The following is a 17,637-nucleotide window of genomic DNA, read 5'->3' on the forward strand; positions in this document are numbered from 1 at the left end:
CTGGGGTCATAGTCCCTGACCTTGGCAACCTCCAAGAGGCCCCTCCGAATCTACAGCTGATTTTTAGGGAGGGCCAGGAGTTGGGAAATTTCATGGTGTCCTGGAACAGATCTCCTGTTGAATTTCTGAGCCTTAAAGACAAATCAGCTTTGGGTAAGCTTCTTGGGGTCTGGTTATGCAGGGCCAGGCCCCAGGGAAAATCCTGAAGGTCTCCAAAATATTCACTTGCAGGAAAAGAGGAACCCTTTGTTCCTATTATATATAAGAAAGGAAACCAAAGAATGAATGAGAAATTCGCAGGATGGGTCTCAGCAGGTGTGGTCTACAGAACAAGACAAAAGCAAATGAATAGATCTTCGTTCAGATCCCCTGAGCAGCTAAGAGAATGTGCAGGATTGGGAGAGGCATGGAATGAGGCCCCTAGAGGCAATGCACCTCATCAAAGGACCGACTTCCTTCCTCATTCCCAAGGAATTTCATCTCAGCTCCCACCAGCTGAGGGGTGGAAGCATGTTGTGCTGGAGCAGTTAGGCAGTGTCTGGATTTCTCTTTTAAAAACTGTCTTGGATGGCTCAGCCACCTTGTGCAAGATTTGTAAACCATGTGCAAAACTCAGACTTGTGCAGGCAACCAGAGAAGTTACAAAGCTGCCTTCTGCGTACAGGGCTTCCCCTGCTGAGTTTGTGCTTTGTGTAACCCTGTGACCTCTCTTCTTTCTCTCAACTATTTTTTTTTTAAACCTGTCAAAGCCTTTCTCAGCTGAACTGTCTTGATGGTAGTTTGTAAATGGGCTAGAACCCACCGCTCTCCTCTGCAACTGTGAGTCTGTTTCAAATGCTTCCAAATGGCACGCAGTCTAGGGCCAATTTCCTGAGCACTTTTGACATTGGGCTCTCAAAGATTCCCTTTATATCTAACTTCTGAAATGAAAGTAGATGCATTAACCCCACTTGGGCAAGTTGTCATCAGTGGCTGGCAGGGAAGGAAAGGTATTAGGAGTCCATGGTGCAAGAGCCAGGGACGTGGGATTTGGCACTGGGTAGAGTAGCTGGGAAGGACACAGTTGGCCTAAAGCTAAGGCAGAAAATACTAGTCAACCCTCTGGGGACAGGTTACTCCATAGAGATGACCACAAATAAAGAAAGAAAAACACCCAGGTCAGGTCCTCCCCAGAGTCCACCAGATTCCCTGCCATGGTCTTGACTAGGAACCATGATGTAGGTACTAATCCAGCTGCAGGTACACGTGATATCCCCACTCCCGACCCCAGAGGTCATGCTCATTTTTCCACTTAAGCCAAATTTTTTCTTGCCTTAAGTCAGCACATCCCCAAAACATATATAAAAAGTAGAATCCATAAAGAAAATAAATATTTTGAACCAAGAGGATGAAAACAAGTTGTAAACATGTAACTGAAACAAAATACACATCCGTTCACTTACAGAACCAAACAAGGTTACACTGAATCATTTCCAATTAAAGAAAAGGAAATTTTTTTTCTTTAGCTCTTAAATTTAGGAAAAGAATCACTGTAGCATGCTCACCTTGAACCAGGGATTAGATACTGTGGTTCTTGTACAAAGGAAAAAATCTGTGAGGGTTATGGAAAACAATTTGGAAATCTAAGGTGAAGGGCGGGGAGAAAAACGGGAAGATTGCATAGTTGTGAAACAGTGGCTTCTCATCAAGGTGAACAAGTGCATCATCTGATAAAATAGCATTTTATATATATTTATTCCTGTTCATTTCTGTTTGCAGTATATTGTTCTCTGTCCACCAGACATTTCATACACTGAAACATATATACAGTACACACACACACACACACACACACACACACACACACGCATGCATGCTAGCACGAAACATCTTTAGTATGCAGCCATCCTTTGAAAGGACCCTGCGCCACTAGTTCTGGTGAAGTTTATATTCACCAATAATACACTTTTATCACATCCTAACCCACTTCTGGCCAAAACCCATCTCTTGTATTCTTTCATTAGTAACTAAAGGGGGTAGGGTGCAGTGGAAAAGGAAGGGGACATCAAGGAAAGTCTCAGAAATGGTTCTCTTCTCTTGCCGAACTCCTGTGGAAATGCCTCACATTTTGGTTAGGGGGACACTATTTTTTAAGAGATGGGAAAAACAACTGCCTCTTTTTTTTTTTTTTTTTTTCTCTAAGCTTTCTTGAGGTAAACATTGGTTAACGTCCTAGGCAGGGGATATTTTTATAGCGCTGTAGAGACACCTTGGAAGAAAGAAGAAATGACACAAAAACATAACATCAACGCTCAGAACATTTAAAAAAACACATCTACATCTTGACTGATCCCTCTTTCCTTACATTCAGCCTACTCTTTCTAATAACATGTGGAACAGAACAGAAAGATGAATAATTTCCCACATCTCACTGGGCATCCTTTATCCCATACCCAATGTAAACCTCTCTTGTGCATATACTAAAAGTTGTGAATGAACTAACAAAATAAAGATGAGCATACTGTACATTTTTCCATTCTATCTGCCTCAAGCATATATATATATATGTATATAAATATATATATATATGATAGTTTACATTAATATAAGAAATAGCAAAGGTCTTTTCATTATACTTTATACAGAATCTCTGCATCTTATCTTTATTTTCTATTCTCTCTGTCTCACGTTTTGGATAAACAATTGGCTATAGCAATCTATAGTAAGGCTTCACAGAAAGAATTCTGCATGTTTTTTTTTTTTTCTCTAAGAACCAAAGTATATAAAATGAGGTTTGATTCTAGCACCTTATACAGTATTAGTGATGTTGTTCCCTTGGGAGAAATGAGCACTACCCAACGCCCTAGGTGAATCTCCATCAGTTACAGAACGTTTAAGGTATTGCCAAAGGCAGGACAGAAAACATAGCAGAGATGGAGAAATAAGAGCAGAACAAAACAAAACCCCAAGATTTAAGTCTTAGCAACATATAAACAGGACCTTAAAAACATGTCAAGTTGCTGTCTCCAAATTAATAATGATCTAGTGATTCAGTATCATCAATTAATCCTTTTAAGTTACTCTTCCCCATGAGGTAAGGAAGTTTTATGATTCTCATTGTAGACAGAGAACCCATGTGTGGGACTTATGCAGGTCACAGGGGAAACTGAGTCAGGACATGAAGTGAGGGATGCCCAACTTCCAGCCTCTTATTCCCAAACTGTCCCCTGCCACCTTTGATTGGTGAGTCGAGATTTTGGAAAAAGCAGCTTATTGGCCACTAACGAGGAAGCAAAACGAACAAAGAATTAAAAGAAATATATATCAGCACCAAAGGAAGTTCAAAAGAAGCTGCACTTTGCTCCCTTATCAAATATTCTGTGTTATGGAGACAGCAACTTTCACAAGAAGGAAGAAGAAAACTTGTCACAGGAGAGTAACCCATCTCATCTGTTGGTGCCCTTCCCAAATGTCAATATCCTCAAGACAGCCATTAGTTCCAGTTGAGTAGTATATATTTTTGTAGAGGAATGATCAACTCCCACCAAAGCTGCATCAGAACCTCAATTATATAGTTATATAACTATAGTGATCTATCTATACCTATATCTATGTATATATTTATACATTAAAGTCTTTTACTGCACTGGCACATAATACCAATTGCTGGCATTGCTGTTTGCTGCAAGTGGCCGCCTTGAGTGGAGTTACACAACAGAGAAGCACCACGAGAAAAGGCACCACAAGGTTCGAGAAGTTAAATTGTTTGTTGTCACTGCCCTGACCTCGCCATGGTGGGGGAACAGAAAAGTCTTTTGAGCAATTGATTCAAAAGCTCCCAGCCCATGTGCATCTGTCCCTTCCAACTCAGCAGGGAGAGAGGGAAGAAAGAGCATGACATTGTTCTTTTTAATGCGATTTTCTTTTTGGCTAATAGAAAAGAAAAAAGTTTCATTTTTTTTAAAAAAATGAGGGGTCTCAGACACTGAAAACCCAGCCCTCCTAAAAAAAGTGAAAAAAAAAAAAAGGACAAAAGTCTTGTGCTAAGGAAAGACCTACATGGAAATCTGCCTTTCTAGCATAATTACTCAGTTGCAAAGCGTTAAAAAAAAGAAAGAAAATGAAAGAAGTTACATCCATAGGCACAGTTTGCCACAAATAGCACCAGGTCTAGATTAGTGAGGACAGACAGATGTTCACATCTGTCCACATAGCTGAGAACCATGGGTGTTGACTCTGAGTCAACATTACTCCATCCTCATAGTCTGGCCAAGAAAATGGAAGTCACTGGCCATCTGGAGCACCAAGAGTTAAATGTGCCACTGATGAACTGGAAAAGGAGAGGAGGCAGTGGAGGACTGCAGAGTGGATATTAAACGGCATTTTAATTTTTATTGGTATACTTGCCGGCCTTCAAATACTCCTTCCTAGGTTCTCCTTCCAGGCAGGGAGCCATATCCCAGATGGCAATGGGGAACCTGTATCTGTGGCAGGAAGATCTGAACATGGTGTGGGGGATACAGGGGCACAGCGTTCTCTACAGCCATTGTCCTTCCTGACTCTAGGTCTGGGTTGGACAAGGGAGGTCAACTGGCCGTGCTGGTGTGACCTGCAGCATCTTACCTGCAGGACTTACTTTCCACTGTCCAAGCTGGTGGTGACAAGATAGGGAGACCTGCAGCCAGGATCAAAGTGGCTCCCTGTGCTGGGGCCTTTCTTCCCAAACCTGGACCAATGCTTCTCCCAAAGACAAGAGGCTGCTTATCAGGCAGGGCAGGGTCCCACCCCATAGCCTCTATGATATACTTATTTCCTTGAGCTGGAGGTTGTAGCTAAAATTGGTTTTCAAATTCTGATGCTTGTCTATACTAAAAGTGATGCTCCCAAGTTCAGTATGAGGAAAAGGAATGATTCCTATCACCTTTCAATCTCAGTGATTTACCCAAGCCTACTTTTGGTGCATGGAAAACAGGGCCAAACAAAAGACTTCCAACAGAAGAGTTCTCCATTTGCAAGGAGGCTTCTCTAGCCCCTTCATGGGAACAGAAAAGCCATCCCACCACCACCTCCCTTCCTGGGGGTCTCCTCTTAGGCTATTTTCCACCACACACCTCCTACAATAACAGACTAGAGTATCTGGGAGTCTCTGCCTGTGGTTCTAGGACAGTGGTCCCTGCCCATTTTGCTGTCTTCCATGCCTCTGCCTTTCCATTTACATAAGGTTCTTCATGCTCCAAGAACCGGTCCAGCAACTGTACTAGGTGAAGTCTAAATGGCAAAGAGCATTCTGAGCTGCTAGGAGTGAGAGGTGAAGATTTTGCTCTTAGCTTTTACACCTTGGGAATTTTCATTCAGTACTTTCCCTCCCCATTGACTTTATCCATGGGCAAAGGCTATGTTTTGCATGTAATAGGTGCTCAGCTAAATTAATTAAGAATAAGGGCTTCTTTCCCCAACCAAAGGGTGCATTAGTTACGTAGCATGTCATCAATCATATGCATAAGGGCTCTCCCTGACCCGTCATACAGGTGTCAATAAGCAATACCTGTGTAGTTTGAGGGTGATCAAGGGCAAGATTACTTCCTAGCCCTCCCCCAAAGCTTTGACTACATCACTTCCAGAGAGATCTTCCCCAGAGAGACGAGGGCAAGAAATCAGCTCATTTCTATTCCTTTAGGTTGAGACTTTGGTTAACAGGAGGTGGTCATGAATCTGCATCTAGGAAGGCCCAGCTCACAGGCTTATAGTTCACTATAGACTATTTTTAATACCAGCAAACTCCAGAGTAAAGGAAGACATGGTATGAGCTTTGGAAGCTATATTCTACTCACTCAGCTCTTCTTAGGATGTAAGAACTAACCATGAGAACTGGATGCCATGAAGGCCAAGGAAAGAAAGAAAAGAATCCCAGCTGGAGGAGTTGAGTTTCATACAGTGACTAAACCTTCACGCAGCGAGCAAACTTCCTGTCCTAGTAAAACTGGAAGAGGAAACGGGGCACCTGCTATTAGCTTGGAGTTGCCAAGTTCTCAAACTTTCCTTTTATATATGCATGCTTACTCAATCACAGGTTCAGTGGTGGTGGGGGGAAATATTTGAAATCTCAAAAGTAATGATATTTATGACTGTGCTTCCTGAAAACCCGAAAGTACACACACACTAACCTGTTTGTCAGCCAGCCAATGTTCAGGGTGGACAGGAGCAGTGAGAATATTTTGTTAGCCCTTTAGGGAATATCACAAATTGTATGTACTCAAGGCTTTGAATTAACTGAGAAGTTCAACTAGTTTTTCTTTGGAGGGCATCAGTTAGCAGTGTCTTCAACCTTACAGAGTGAACATGGGAATGCTTCCTGGGAGAAAAGTATCCAAGAAAAGCTAAGCAAATGCAAGAAAACACCCAAGAAAATCACCATCATTATGAGAAGAGAGATTTGATTCCAGCCTCCTGGCCTCCGCTGGCTGCCTCCCTGTGGCAGGTGGAGGGGTTGAGAGAGCCCGTGTCCAGGCACAAGAGAAGCCCAAGATAACCCTGCAGGGCAAAGTCAGTGAGGCCAGAGCCAGGACCCCCGGTCTGTTCTCAGGCACTCACAGAGCCAGAAAGTTTTGGAAAGCTCAGCCCAGCCTCAGGGAGAAAAATGGATTTGCTTTGAACAGCAAACCACTGTGGCAGCCCCAGACATTAGGAGATGACAGTGACACTCAAGGGGCTCCTTTCTTTCTTCCCCTTCTCTCTCTCTTTCCTCACTTCCTTCCTTCTTGCCTTCCTTCCTCAATCCCTGAGCCCTCAACTTTTTTCTACAACAAATGTGTAATTTTCTTAAAGTAAAAAAAAAAAAAACCACCACATAGAAGGCAGAGTGGCACCATCAGCCCTTCCATGATGGGACTGTCATCTTCTCATGTCATCTTCAGATTTTTTTTTTCCTATCCCAAGAAGCCAATTTTCTATGACACCGGAAAAACAAAACAAAACAAAAAAGTTTCTTAAAAACATGTCTTGGCACAAAAGAGTCCATGGGAGGAAAAAGATAATGAAAACTGTGTACACTAGAGATTGGGCTGGAGATAGGGGGTTGTGGAAGCCGGAATGTAGGGAAAGCAGAGTCAGTCTGCTGCCCTCATGACTGGGGCCACCATGCCAGGGGAAGGAGAGGAGATGGAGGGGGGAAACTGGGTGGTTGGTGCTGGCATGACTATCTGCAGCCACTGGCCGCATGCCACACCCTGGGTATCAGGAGACACAGGCTGTGCATACATGACAGTTTAGAGGAGGGGACCCAAAGCTACCTCTGGGGATGTGGGCTTGAAAGGGTTTCTTCGGGCTTGGACACACCCTGTGATTGCCTCACACCTGATACCAGGTCTTCCAGGTGGACTCTTACTAAGCCTCTGCCTGGATAAGAAACATCCAGAGACCACAGATCCCAACACTGCAGGTGGCCTCCCTTGCTTCTCCAGCCAAAGAAGGAGGCTCAGAGCCAGACTCTGCTCCAGAGAGAACCTTAGGGTTCAGCACACCCTGCTTCGGGAGCACCTGCTTCCTTCAGCTCACCTAAGTGCTCTTCTCACATAACCAAGTATCATGTCTCTCCGGTCATGCCAATTCTGTCCAAGGGCAGAAGGGGCTCTGGGTGGCTTTTCATGCTGTGGGCACCTGGGTTTCTGCTGAAGTCTGTCTGGAAGACCCCAGACTTGTCATCACCACCGCTGCTGTGGGAGGTATGCGGTCCCGCCGAAACATGTGTTCTGCCTCCCGCAAAGCGGCTGCCCTGCAGTGTCTCCTGTCTACAAGAGATGCCAGGAGGACTTCGTATTTAGGCAGGGGAGACACCTTCCCCAAGTCCTCATGGTTTCATGGGGCCAGACTCGAACTTGCCTGCAGAGATCGTTGGTGTAGGGGAGCTGGACAGAGCATGTTCGGTTGTCACCAGCCAGAGATCCTGGCGGCCAAAGATCATCTACCACTGGCCGGGCTCAGAGCGATAACGTCCAAGATTCCCTGTCCACGGCACACTCCCCTCTCTTTCCCTACTGTGGCGGCTGTTGCACTAATGAATCAGATGTACCTGGTATGATTTAAATTCCAGAATTTCCAGGGAGTTAAGAAAGATGCTTCCTGGGGCTCCCCGGTTGTTCTGTGAATCTACTGAGAATACTGGCAGCAACTAAAGAATCTCTCAAGTCCCAGGAGAACCCTGCTATTGGCTTTCTGTCACTCATGGAGAAAACGAAGGCAAACACCAGCTCGGGGGGTTTCTTCATGACCCTGTGCCTGGGAGAAGGAAAAAACCATCTAGGCTAGGTCAATTTCAAGTCCGGCAAGAGCCCTAAACATTAGAATACTCTGTTTCATTAAACTGTGTCAGCCCTTTAAGAAAAAGATACATACGCATACATACATATAATATGCCCAAGACTGGCACATTTACGTATCTCGATGGATCAATAAACTTTGAATGGAGTTATATGGTCATGCACTCCTCTGTTCTGCATAATTCCCAGTAATTTCATAATCTCAGATCATCTCAGAGTTCATGTGGCTTTCAGCGCTCTCTCTCTCTGGCATTTAAAAATCAGTGTAATTTCAAACAAATACAAACAAAGCCATCAATAATAAGCAGGTGGCATGAGGTTAGCAGTCAGCAGGGGGAGATGTGAGCAAACACGTCGCAAGGATTGCTGTTGTTATTTTGAAGAGAGAATGCCCTAGACAGCCTAGCCGCTGTGACAACAGCATTTTCACTTAGTGGCCCACATTGGCTTCACAGGTTATCAGTTAGTGTCCCAACTGCCTAAGTAACATCACCTGTTCCTCTCTCCAGCCCTCCACTTCTGTCAAGGCTCAAATAGGACCCAGGGCCACGCCTTTTAAAGGCACATGGATTTTAAAAAAGGAAGAAGCTGAGCCTGTCCTGGGCTTTAGGCAGGCTGGGCCCACTGCAATGCTGGAGGCCCTGTCTCAGTGGGGGTGAAATGACAGCTCCTGCAGGGGCGGGGGCATATTTGGTGGAAGCATGCAGCAACAGTGGTGTCAAGGCAAGTGAAAAGGCTGCAGGGGTTGCATTTGGACAGACAGCTCTGACCTGAAGCAATGTGCGTGGAAGCATGGGCCTCGAAGAAGGCAGGCCTTTTGGAATCAATGCTGGGGGCCGCTCCTAAATACAGGCTGGAGAGGGGCAGAGACGTGGCTGAGACTCTCAGGATGATCTGGGTAAGTTGGGAGCACCAAAGCTGAAGCCCCCTTTCCTTGAGCCCAGGGTTGGTTGAAAGGAAAGGAGCATGGTGCCTCAGGACGACCTCAGCTGCCTAAGGAAACTCACCACAGGCCTCGGCCATCCCATGTCCAATGTACAGGCCACCATGGACCTCAGTCTCACATCTTTTATAGCAACCAAAGAGCTATTTTCAAATCAAATCACCTTTCCTTTCTCTCCATCCTTTCTTCCTTCTGGAAGGAAAAGAAAGTAACTCTCTTCTTAAAGGCTGGTATCATATAATGCTTTCAACAATACAAGTGGCTTCTCTCTGGTTCTAATATGCAGAGGAGGCCCCCACTGGCTTCTGAGGATGTTCTTCTGTGGCAGGAAGATTTCTGAGGATTTAGGGAGACTGCCCTAGCAATACTGAAAGGGCACTCCTAAAGCTAAAAGGCTCTGGGAGCATTTCCAGAAAGCTTCGATTTGGGGCTGGAATTCCAACCTGCTTAGCTCAGTAGGTGGTTTGGCTCTTTGTAGAAATTAGTGAACCTCCAGCATGGCACTGTACAAATAATTTGAATCCTCTGAGATGTGCTACAGTTTAGAATCCAGACTTGGTTCACTGAGTGTGTTTCGGAAGGGAAGAATTTTTTGCACATGGAAAAATAAATAAGAAATTTTAAAAGGCTTTGCTTTATGTGAGGCAGCTAAGAAACTGAAAAATCCTCCCACCAAAAAAAAAAAAAAAAAAATGGCAGTCACATGTTTTGATTTGTTTTCGAGTAAAGACCCTCATCTTTGGAAGCCAAGACTTTCCAGCAAACAACAGTGTACCAGACTCTCCAAGGAAACCAACCAGCCCAAATCCCCAGCTATTCCAGGACAGCATAAGTGAATTGTTCTCTGGGTCTGAAGACAGAAGAAAAAGGCTATGGCAAAACTGAAGCTGAGCCTAGAAGGAAAAACTGAAATAACAGAATCATATGTGCTGGTCACAAGGAGCTGTCACTGCTATTTGCCTTCATTTTCCCACAAAGGAAGTAGAACAACCAGTATTTGTTTGCTTCCCACAAGAGCATTCTCTGATAGAAGTCAAAGAATGTAAAGCCATTCCTTCTTGTCTAAATATTGGAGAAGGAAAGGAGAGTAGCTTTTCTGGTGCAGAAAGACAGAGAACTCCTTTCTTGACCCACATTGAGACAACTCTGTTGTTCTGTCCCCTTGGAATCTTTTAAAAATATACCCATTAATCAAAAGAAAGTGGAGGAACTGGATCAGGTTCCCTTCCTCCACTGCACCTTGCACACAGTAGGTGCTCAACTGGTATTTAGATTTTTAAATAGGAAGCAAGCCTGATCACCATGATACTTTCATCTTCAAAGCACTTCACCTGCCATGATTACTTAATCCTCACAACACCCCTGTGAGGTAGGTAAACGATATTCTTCCCATCTTACAGAAAGAGAAATTGGCCCTAAGAGTGACTTGACTTAGGTCTGTAGAAGGATAAAGTCCTGGATTTTTTACTTCCAATAACATGATCTGTTCTTGAGAATGTGCCTCTCCTTTCTTTAGATGTTTTCTCCGACCATTTAAAAAAAAAATGCTTAAGCACGTCACTCCGTAAAATCAATTTCCTCTGTTTGAAAAGAATATGTTTTTCTACTTCTGCCCCAGAGAGTATAGGAAGGAGTGACTAGATGACCGCTAACGTTTTCCTCCCGCATACTTCAGGAAGCCTTCCTCTTCGTCACCTTCTTCCAACCCATCTACTGAGTCCCGTTGTTCCCCGTGGCTCCATGTGTCCATCTTCAAAGTCAAATTTGGGACAGTTCGTTCACCATCCATCCCAGTCAAAAGCAGGTGCTGATGAGAACGGAGAATCAGGTATGAGGGCTCATGCATTCTCTCCTTCTGCTACTATCAGAAATACCTTGTGGAAATAAACCATCCCAGCAGGACTTGACCTATCCACAGAACAGTCAGATGCACGGTCAAGCCCAAGTCATTCCTGAATTCCAGACTATGATCTCGTCCCTTGTGCTGTCAAAACAATAATATTAACCTCAGAGAGCAGGGTCAGAGCAGGAGGGAAAGGAGTTCTGGTCAGGGCTCCACTGGAAACGAGCAGGAGGCATTGGCAGCAGCCACCAAGACCTGCTCGTGCGAGCTCCATCTCATTTAGGGACAGTTCCAGGATGGCCTTTTTTTCTGGGTGGGAATTTCTATAGCAAAATACACCTGAACTTTAAGGAAAAGGCCAGAGCCAGGTTGACTGATGCAGAATAGCTGAAAAAATGCAGAAAAATTCCAGGAGCTTCTGGAATTTTTCTTTCCAAGAAGATTCTCAGAACCGATAGAAAATCAGCCTCATGGCTGGCCCTCCTGGAACCCCAGTGGCTCCTGGGCTCCCACCTGCCCTCACTCCGGGTCCTGAGAAGAGTGGAGGCTCTCAGGACAGGTCTGTGTTCTTGCTCAGAGTGTATCTTGGTAGTTGAATTGATAACAGTCAAACCATAGTTCAAAAGAAAAAAAAAGGAAAGAAAAAGAAATTCAACGTAACATTTCCAATTCGAATTATAAGAAAAGAATACCTGGATTTAGAAAAAAAAAAATTAGTGCTATTCTCCAGCCCTGTTTGTCTCTGAATCCTTGCCTGCAGGTTTCACTCAAAGCATGCCAGGGAGGGAAGAAAACCCACATTTGGGACCCACATTTTGACAGATGGAGCAATTGCTTTAAAAAAAAAAAAGCAACCCAAAGACATGGTGTTTTTCTGTACTCTGCAGAGAGGGAAAGAGAAGGTGAGTCCATTTGATGAGGTGAGCATTGAGATTGAAAAAGAGTGTAAGGAAGAACAAAGGTGAGAGAGATTTCCTGAAGAGCTTGCAACCACCTTAAAAAGAGTCTCCAAATACTCCCCATTCAGTCCTCTTGTCTGCTCAAAGCTCAATGAATATCAGTGTTCAAATGTATCCTTCCATATATTTTCTGATACTTTAGGAAGAATTAACGTCGGGAGATTTGGTGTTAGAATTACAAGTGGCCGGCTTGAGTTAGGTGACCTGGGTCACCTGACCAGGGTACCACTGACCTGGGTTCACAGTGCTATGAAGTCTCTAAGAACTACAGGTATGTGAGACTCCTCCCTGTCCCGCTGTGCTCCCTGTTCATCCTGTGGCTTCTGGGTGCCATGGCACCCAGAAAACACTCTCTCCTCCTGTGGATCCATTTCCCAAGAAATGAAGTCACCACTTTTCCTCATATGATGACTTTGCTACAGGCAACAATGACAAATCCTCCAAGCATCCCTGAGCAGGAGAGAAGGAAGAGATTGGCCTTCTTTCTCTCCACTTTACAGATGGAGAAACCAAGGCACCGAGAGGTGAAGTGAGTTATCCACGATCACAGTGGGGACCCTGAATCAACCTGCGACACTTCCTGATCTTTCTGGGTCTAAGGGAAAGTCCCTAGGAAGTCTGCAGCTAAAACAAATCTCCTGAGCCCACTCTAGCCTGAGGATCCCAGTGCTATGCTGAAGATGGACAAGCAGACCAGGGGAGCTCATTTAACAGATGATGGGCTGTCTGTATCCGCTGTGACAGATGGTCAAACGTTGCATATAGAAGGATGTTCACTGGGTTACCAATTGACACTATACTAAAGGGAAGTTATTTCTTTGTCCTCGTTGGTTTGAGAATGATTTTTAGGAGTAGTGGTCTTGAGATTTTTGTTAGGGATTGACAAGGCCAGCATCTCCTGCTGCTACCTACGCACTGTTCTACATGTGAGGGGGCAGCCTGAGGCAGGTGTCCCTAGGTCCTGCCTGCTCATTTCCGATGTGGTCTATTCTTAGCCCTCGACACAAGGTGCTGGCCAAGAGCATGGGGAACTCCCATGGTGGTCCGTCTGCTGTCCTCAGGAGCTGTCATGAATAGCACTCACGACCTTTGGCTCCAGGACATACCAGCCATGGCCTGCCAGCCAGTGCAAGAAAAGCCACAGGAGTAAGGAGCATATGGTGCCAGGGAGAGCTAAACAAGGCAGACAGGACCAGGCGAGCCAAGGAAGGACGCTGCAGCAGGATCAAGGCAGCACCCTTGTCTCTTGATATCTGGCCAACAGCAGAAGATACAGTGTTTAAGCAAGAAGTGAAACATTTAGAACAGCTAAAGATGGGTGAGAAAGGGGCTTGTGTTGCCACTGCAAGAATTCAGATTAAGCATCATCTTTTTTCCCAGTGAAGAGGCGTAGGAAAAAAAATCTCTGGGAGGGTAGAGTTGCCTTTTTACATGTTTTGAAATTGGGAAAGGTACACATTGATTGAGGATGCTGGAAGAAATCCTCTTGCAAGCTCATGGGTTTATAACCTGTGACTGGCTGGCCCCTGCCATTTCCATGTTCTGGAGGTTGAACCGTGGGTGAGAATGGAATGTTGCTTCTACGACAGTGACCAGTTTGGGCTGAGGAGAAAGAGATTGAAGCTTAAAGAAGTTCCCATTGTGCTCATCTCGTTCTCAGCTGGACCTTGATAAGAGGAACCGATATTGATTTGCATTCACTTCCTAAGGGGTAACTGTGTTGTGCTCCATGTGAGGGGCTACCCAACAGGGTCTAGCAACCAACCAATGTTTGAGAGTGAAATGAACAGAACTGCTCCCTGTAAGACTGGTCCAGCCTCTGGGGTGAGTCCACCTCCCTGGGTCCTTCCATTTCATTCCTGCAGGGTCTTCCCCAGGTCTACCTTAAGCTCCTCCAGATTTCCCTGCATGGAGAGTGTCACATTGATCTTGGCGAAATTAATTACAATGAGCTCTCTTCCTTTTACACTATCCAAATTTAAATCTCAACCTTCCCGACCAAATCTGGTTGTCTTAATATTTTTCAGTTTGGCAAAGAAAGAATAGATTTTAGCTTCTTGGTAAGAAAATCAAATTAAGGGTACACAAGGAGATTCCCCTCCTTCAATCATGAAGCCACGCTCCAGAGCGGCTGTCATCACACATACAAGGGCTGGAAGGGTTCATTTTGAGTAAGAAGCCACTTTTCTTGGCAAAGAAAATGCTACCATCTGTGCCAAACGAATGTAGGTGACAGTCCCCAGCCCAGCTCATCTGAGCGAGCCAGGAGCATGAGAATGCGGCCTGCGTCATTCTCTTCTAGGAGCTGATATCCTTGGCTCCATGCCAAAGGCTCTAAGCCTGCACACTGTTGTGCTCTTCTTGTTCTGTCCCTGGATAATGGAGAGAGGCAACTATGCTAAGGTCTGGGGGCATCAAGGCTGGGGGTTGGTTCTAGCCCTCCTGTGAGCAAGCAGCAGACCAGGTGGGCAGAAGAAAGGCGGTGTTTCCTCTATCTGGCTTGTGAAGACTGCAAAGGGGTTTAGATGTACAGGAAGAAGCGAGGCTGTGGCCCACCCAGTGCAGTTTCAAACCAGATCCGCATCAGAGACCTCCTCTTCCGCCCCTCTGTGCAGTGGGGGAAAAACTGGAGGAAGAATGGAGAAAATGATGTAATTTGGTGTTGTTTGTTTTTTTTTTTTTTTTTGAGACGGAGTTTCGCTCTTGTTACCCAGGCTGGAGTGCAATGGCGCGATCTCGGCTCACCGCAACCTCCGCCTCCTGGGTTCAAACAATTCTCCTGCCTCCGCCTCCTGAGTAGCTGGGATTACAGGCACACACCACTATGCCCAGCTAATTTTTTGTAGTTTTAGTAGAGATGGGGTTTCACCCTGTTGACCAGGATGGTCTCGATCTCTTGACCTCGTGATCCACCCGCCTCGGCCTCCCAAAGTGCTGGGATTACAAGTGTGAGCCACCGCGCCCGGCTGGCGCTTTTTAAAAACCTGTAAATTCTTCTTTCTGAGAATCAGGCTTATATCTGGACAGGGTCAGACATCCGTGGCATGAGATGCTCCTCAGCCAGAAGAATCACCTTCATGACCATGGGCCAGACAGGTTCATGGGACTCAGAGGGGCCACGGCTGCAGAGGGACTGGGCTGGGGACATGAGGATCGTCAAGTCTTGAATGATTCTGCGCCTGGTGAGGTGTGGTGTGGGGGATCCCCAGGCCACGGGGAAATGTCATCTTCCCTGCCCAAGGCTGTGTTATGATGGCAGCATGTCTGGGCAAGAGAGATGGGTCCTCTTTCATTCTGGCCCCAGATCTGCTTGGGTGAGTGTCTTACCCATCTCATTCCTGGTACCCATCTTGTTGGCATAGGCCTGACCCTGCAGAACCAGGTGACGCCTTCCAGAGGCAGAGTGCAGGAGAGCATTGGAGACACGGGAAGCTTTAGGGTGAGTGAGGCCAGGGAGGCTGATCTGAGAGCCTGAAGCCTCCCCAGTACCCCTCATCATAGCCTTAAGAGACATGGAGCTCCCATTCTGGATGTCACAGGCTTGAGGCCGTGAGCTCAGGCGACATCACCCCAATGTCATCTGAGGGGACTGAAGTTTCCTTTTTCACAGAGGCTGGGAGAAGAGGCAGACCTGCCAAGCAGGGAAGAAGCAGAGCTTGCAGAAACGACTCTAACACCATCAGTCATAGCTTGGTGATACTACCAAGTTTCTGAGAACAAAAAGTAGAGCTAAATGTTCTATGTGGACAGAGGAATAAAATATGGGGCTTAGTGGACATACTTGATAGGGGGGTCATTAGGGATTGAAAAGGAGATCGTTTTTGTATTCTCTATCTCTGGGCACGAACGTGCTTACCAGGCCTAAATACTGTAATGGATTATTTTCCATCAGGGGGTCCCGCGAAAGAAATGGGCCCAGAGACTTAAAATTTTTTAAAAAACCTAAAAACATCACGGGCATTCCTCTGGGAAGCAGCTGAAGCAGCAGCCCTGAGGGGTTGTCAGGGACTCAGACACATGATAGATTAAATGCTGATGCCCAGTGTGGGACAGAGTGACCCTGCCACGGGGCAGCCTTAAGTATCCGGGCTTTCAGGATCAAAGTCATCTGGGTCTGGAGACACAGTCACCAGGCAGTTTTAGCACTCAGCGTGTATGAAATCCTGCCTTGACGCCCAGGGCCAGCCACTGGAAGGGGAAGGGCCTGTGGGGAAGAGAAAAGCCCAGAGGAGATGATGCCAGAGAGTTTCACGGTGGCTGGGAACACGGGGAGCGGCTAGTGTTGGCCATGAGAGGATGATGGTAAGAGCACAGCGATAGGCTGGTCCTTGCTGTCAGGTCTCCCCTGCCCCTTCCCTGCCTTGCTCTCTACTTTCCTTGCTTTTCTTTCTTCTTTTCCCTGCTGCTGCTCACAGACACGTATTTTCATTTCCTCTGTGAAGAAGGCCCTGGCATGATGGAGGGATTCCAGGGAGGGGCGAGGATGCCTTTCCAAGCGAAAAGTGTGAAAATGAAGATTGCTGAAATGTCCTGTGATCTCATTGTTTCCTGGCAGCTAAGACCCTGGAGGCCCTCCCTGAGTTGGAAGTTGCCATCCCAACTCCTGGTGCTCACGGTCAGCTCAGCATCCGCCATTCTCTTTGTAAATTTCATGTAAACGTGGCAGGATGCCCACACATGCACTAAGTGTGCAAGAGAGAAAGAGAGGTGGCAAATCAAAACCTGTGACTGTGCTGAAACAAAAAGAAGAAAGGAAGAAATTCAAGAACAGACACACAAGCAGAAGTGGCAGACGTCCCGAGGAGACACAAGAGAGCATTTCAAGGAAGATGCGCCAACGATAGATGTGGGCCAGCTCCAAGTGCACAGAGCCACAGACCCAAGGCAGACAAGAGGTGGGACCCCACCAGCTAAAGTGGATGCCCCGCCCTCCAATGGCCTCACCTTCCCCAGCCTAGCAGAGTACACCACAGAGCTCAGGTATGAAGCCCTTGTGAGGCAGCATGCTGATGCAATTCAGAAAAGAGCCTCTGACTAGATTCCAATTCCCAAGTAACTCTCCAGGAGCCCACATGTGGGTCCCTTTGATGGGGGTGCTGGGTCCTCGTGGCTGGTCTTCATTGCCGCCTGGCCTGCATGTGCTCTGTTCGTCCTGCTTCCTAGAGATGGGGGCTCCTCCTCCTCCTGCCCACCAGGGAGGCCTGAGGGAATCCCCGAGTCAGGGATGGGAGAGGGCCACACCACAATGCCTAGGAAGGACGCATGAAGTCCAGGAAGTCCAAAGAAGAGAGCATTCAGTTTCGCAACTGATATGTGAAACTTGTTCTTTAAAAAAAAAAGGTTTTAGATAAACAATGAAAGGGGTGGGAAGGAGAAGCCTCACTGAATAATAATTGTTTGAAAATAAAAATAACTCCACAAACATTAAAAAAACTCCCTCAGTTATTGAACGTCTGTTAAGAATAGTTCAATGTGAGGTGTTGCACCCTAAACAGGTATATTTGGAAAAAAAAATAGCAGCTACACACAGCAAAGACTAACAGTATTTACTTAAAAATATTGTGTGTGAGTCTATATATATATATATATATATATATA

Source organism: Cebus imitator, unplaced genomic scaffold (assembly GCF_001604975.1).
Source record: "Cebus imitator isolate Cc_AM_T3 unplaced genomic scaffold, Cebus_imitator-1.0 Scaffold125, whole genome shotgun sequence".
NCBI lineage: Eukaryota > Metazoa > Chordata > Mammalia > Primates > Cebidae > Cebus > Cebus imitator.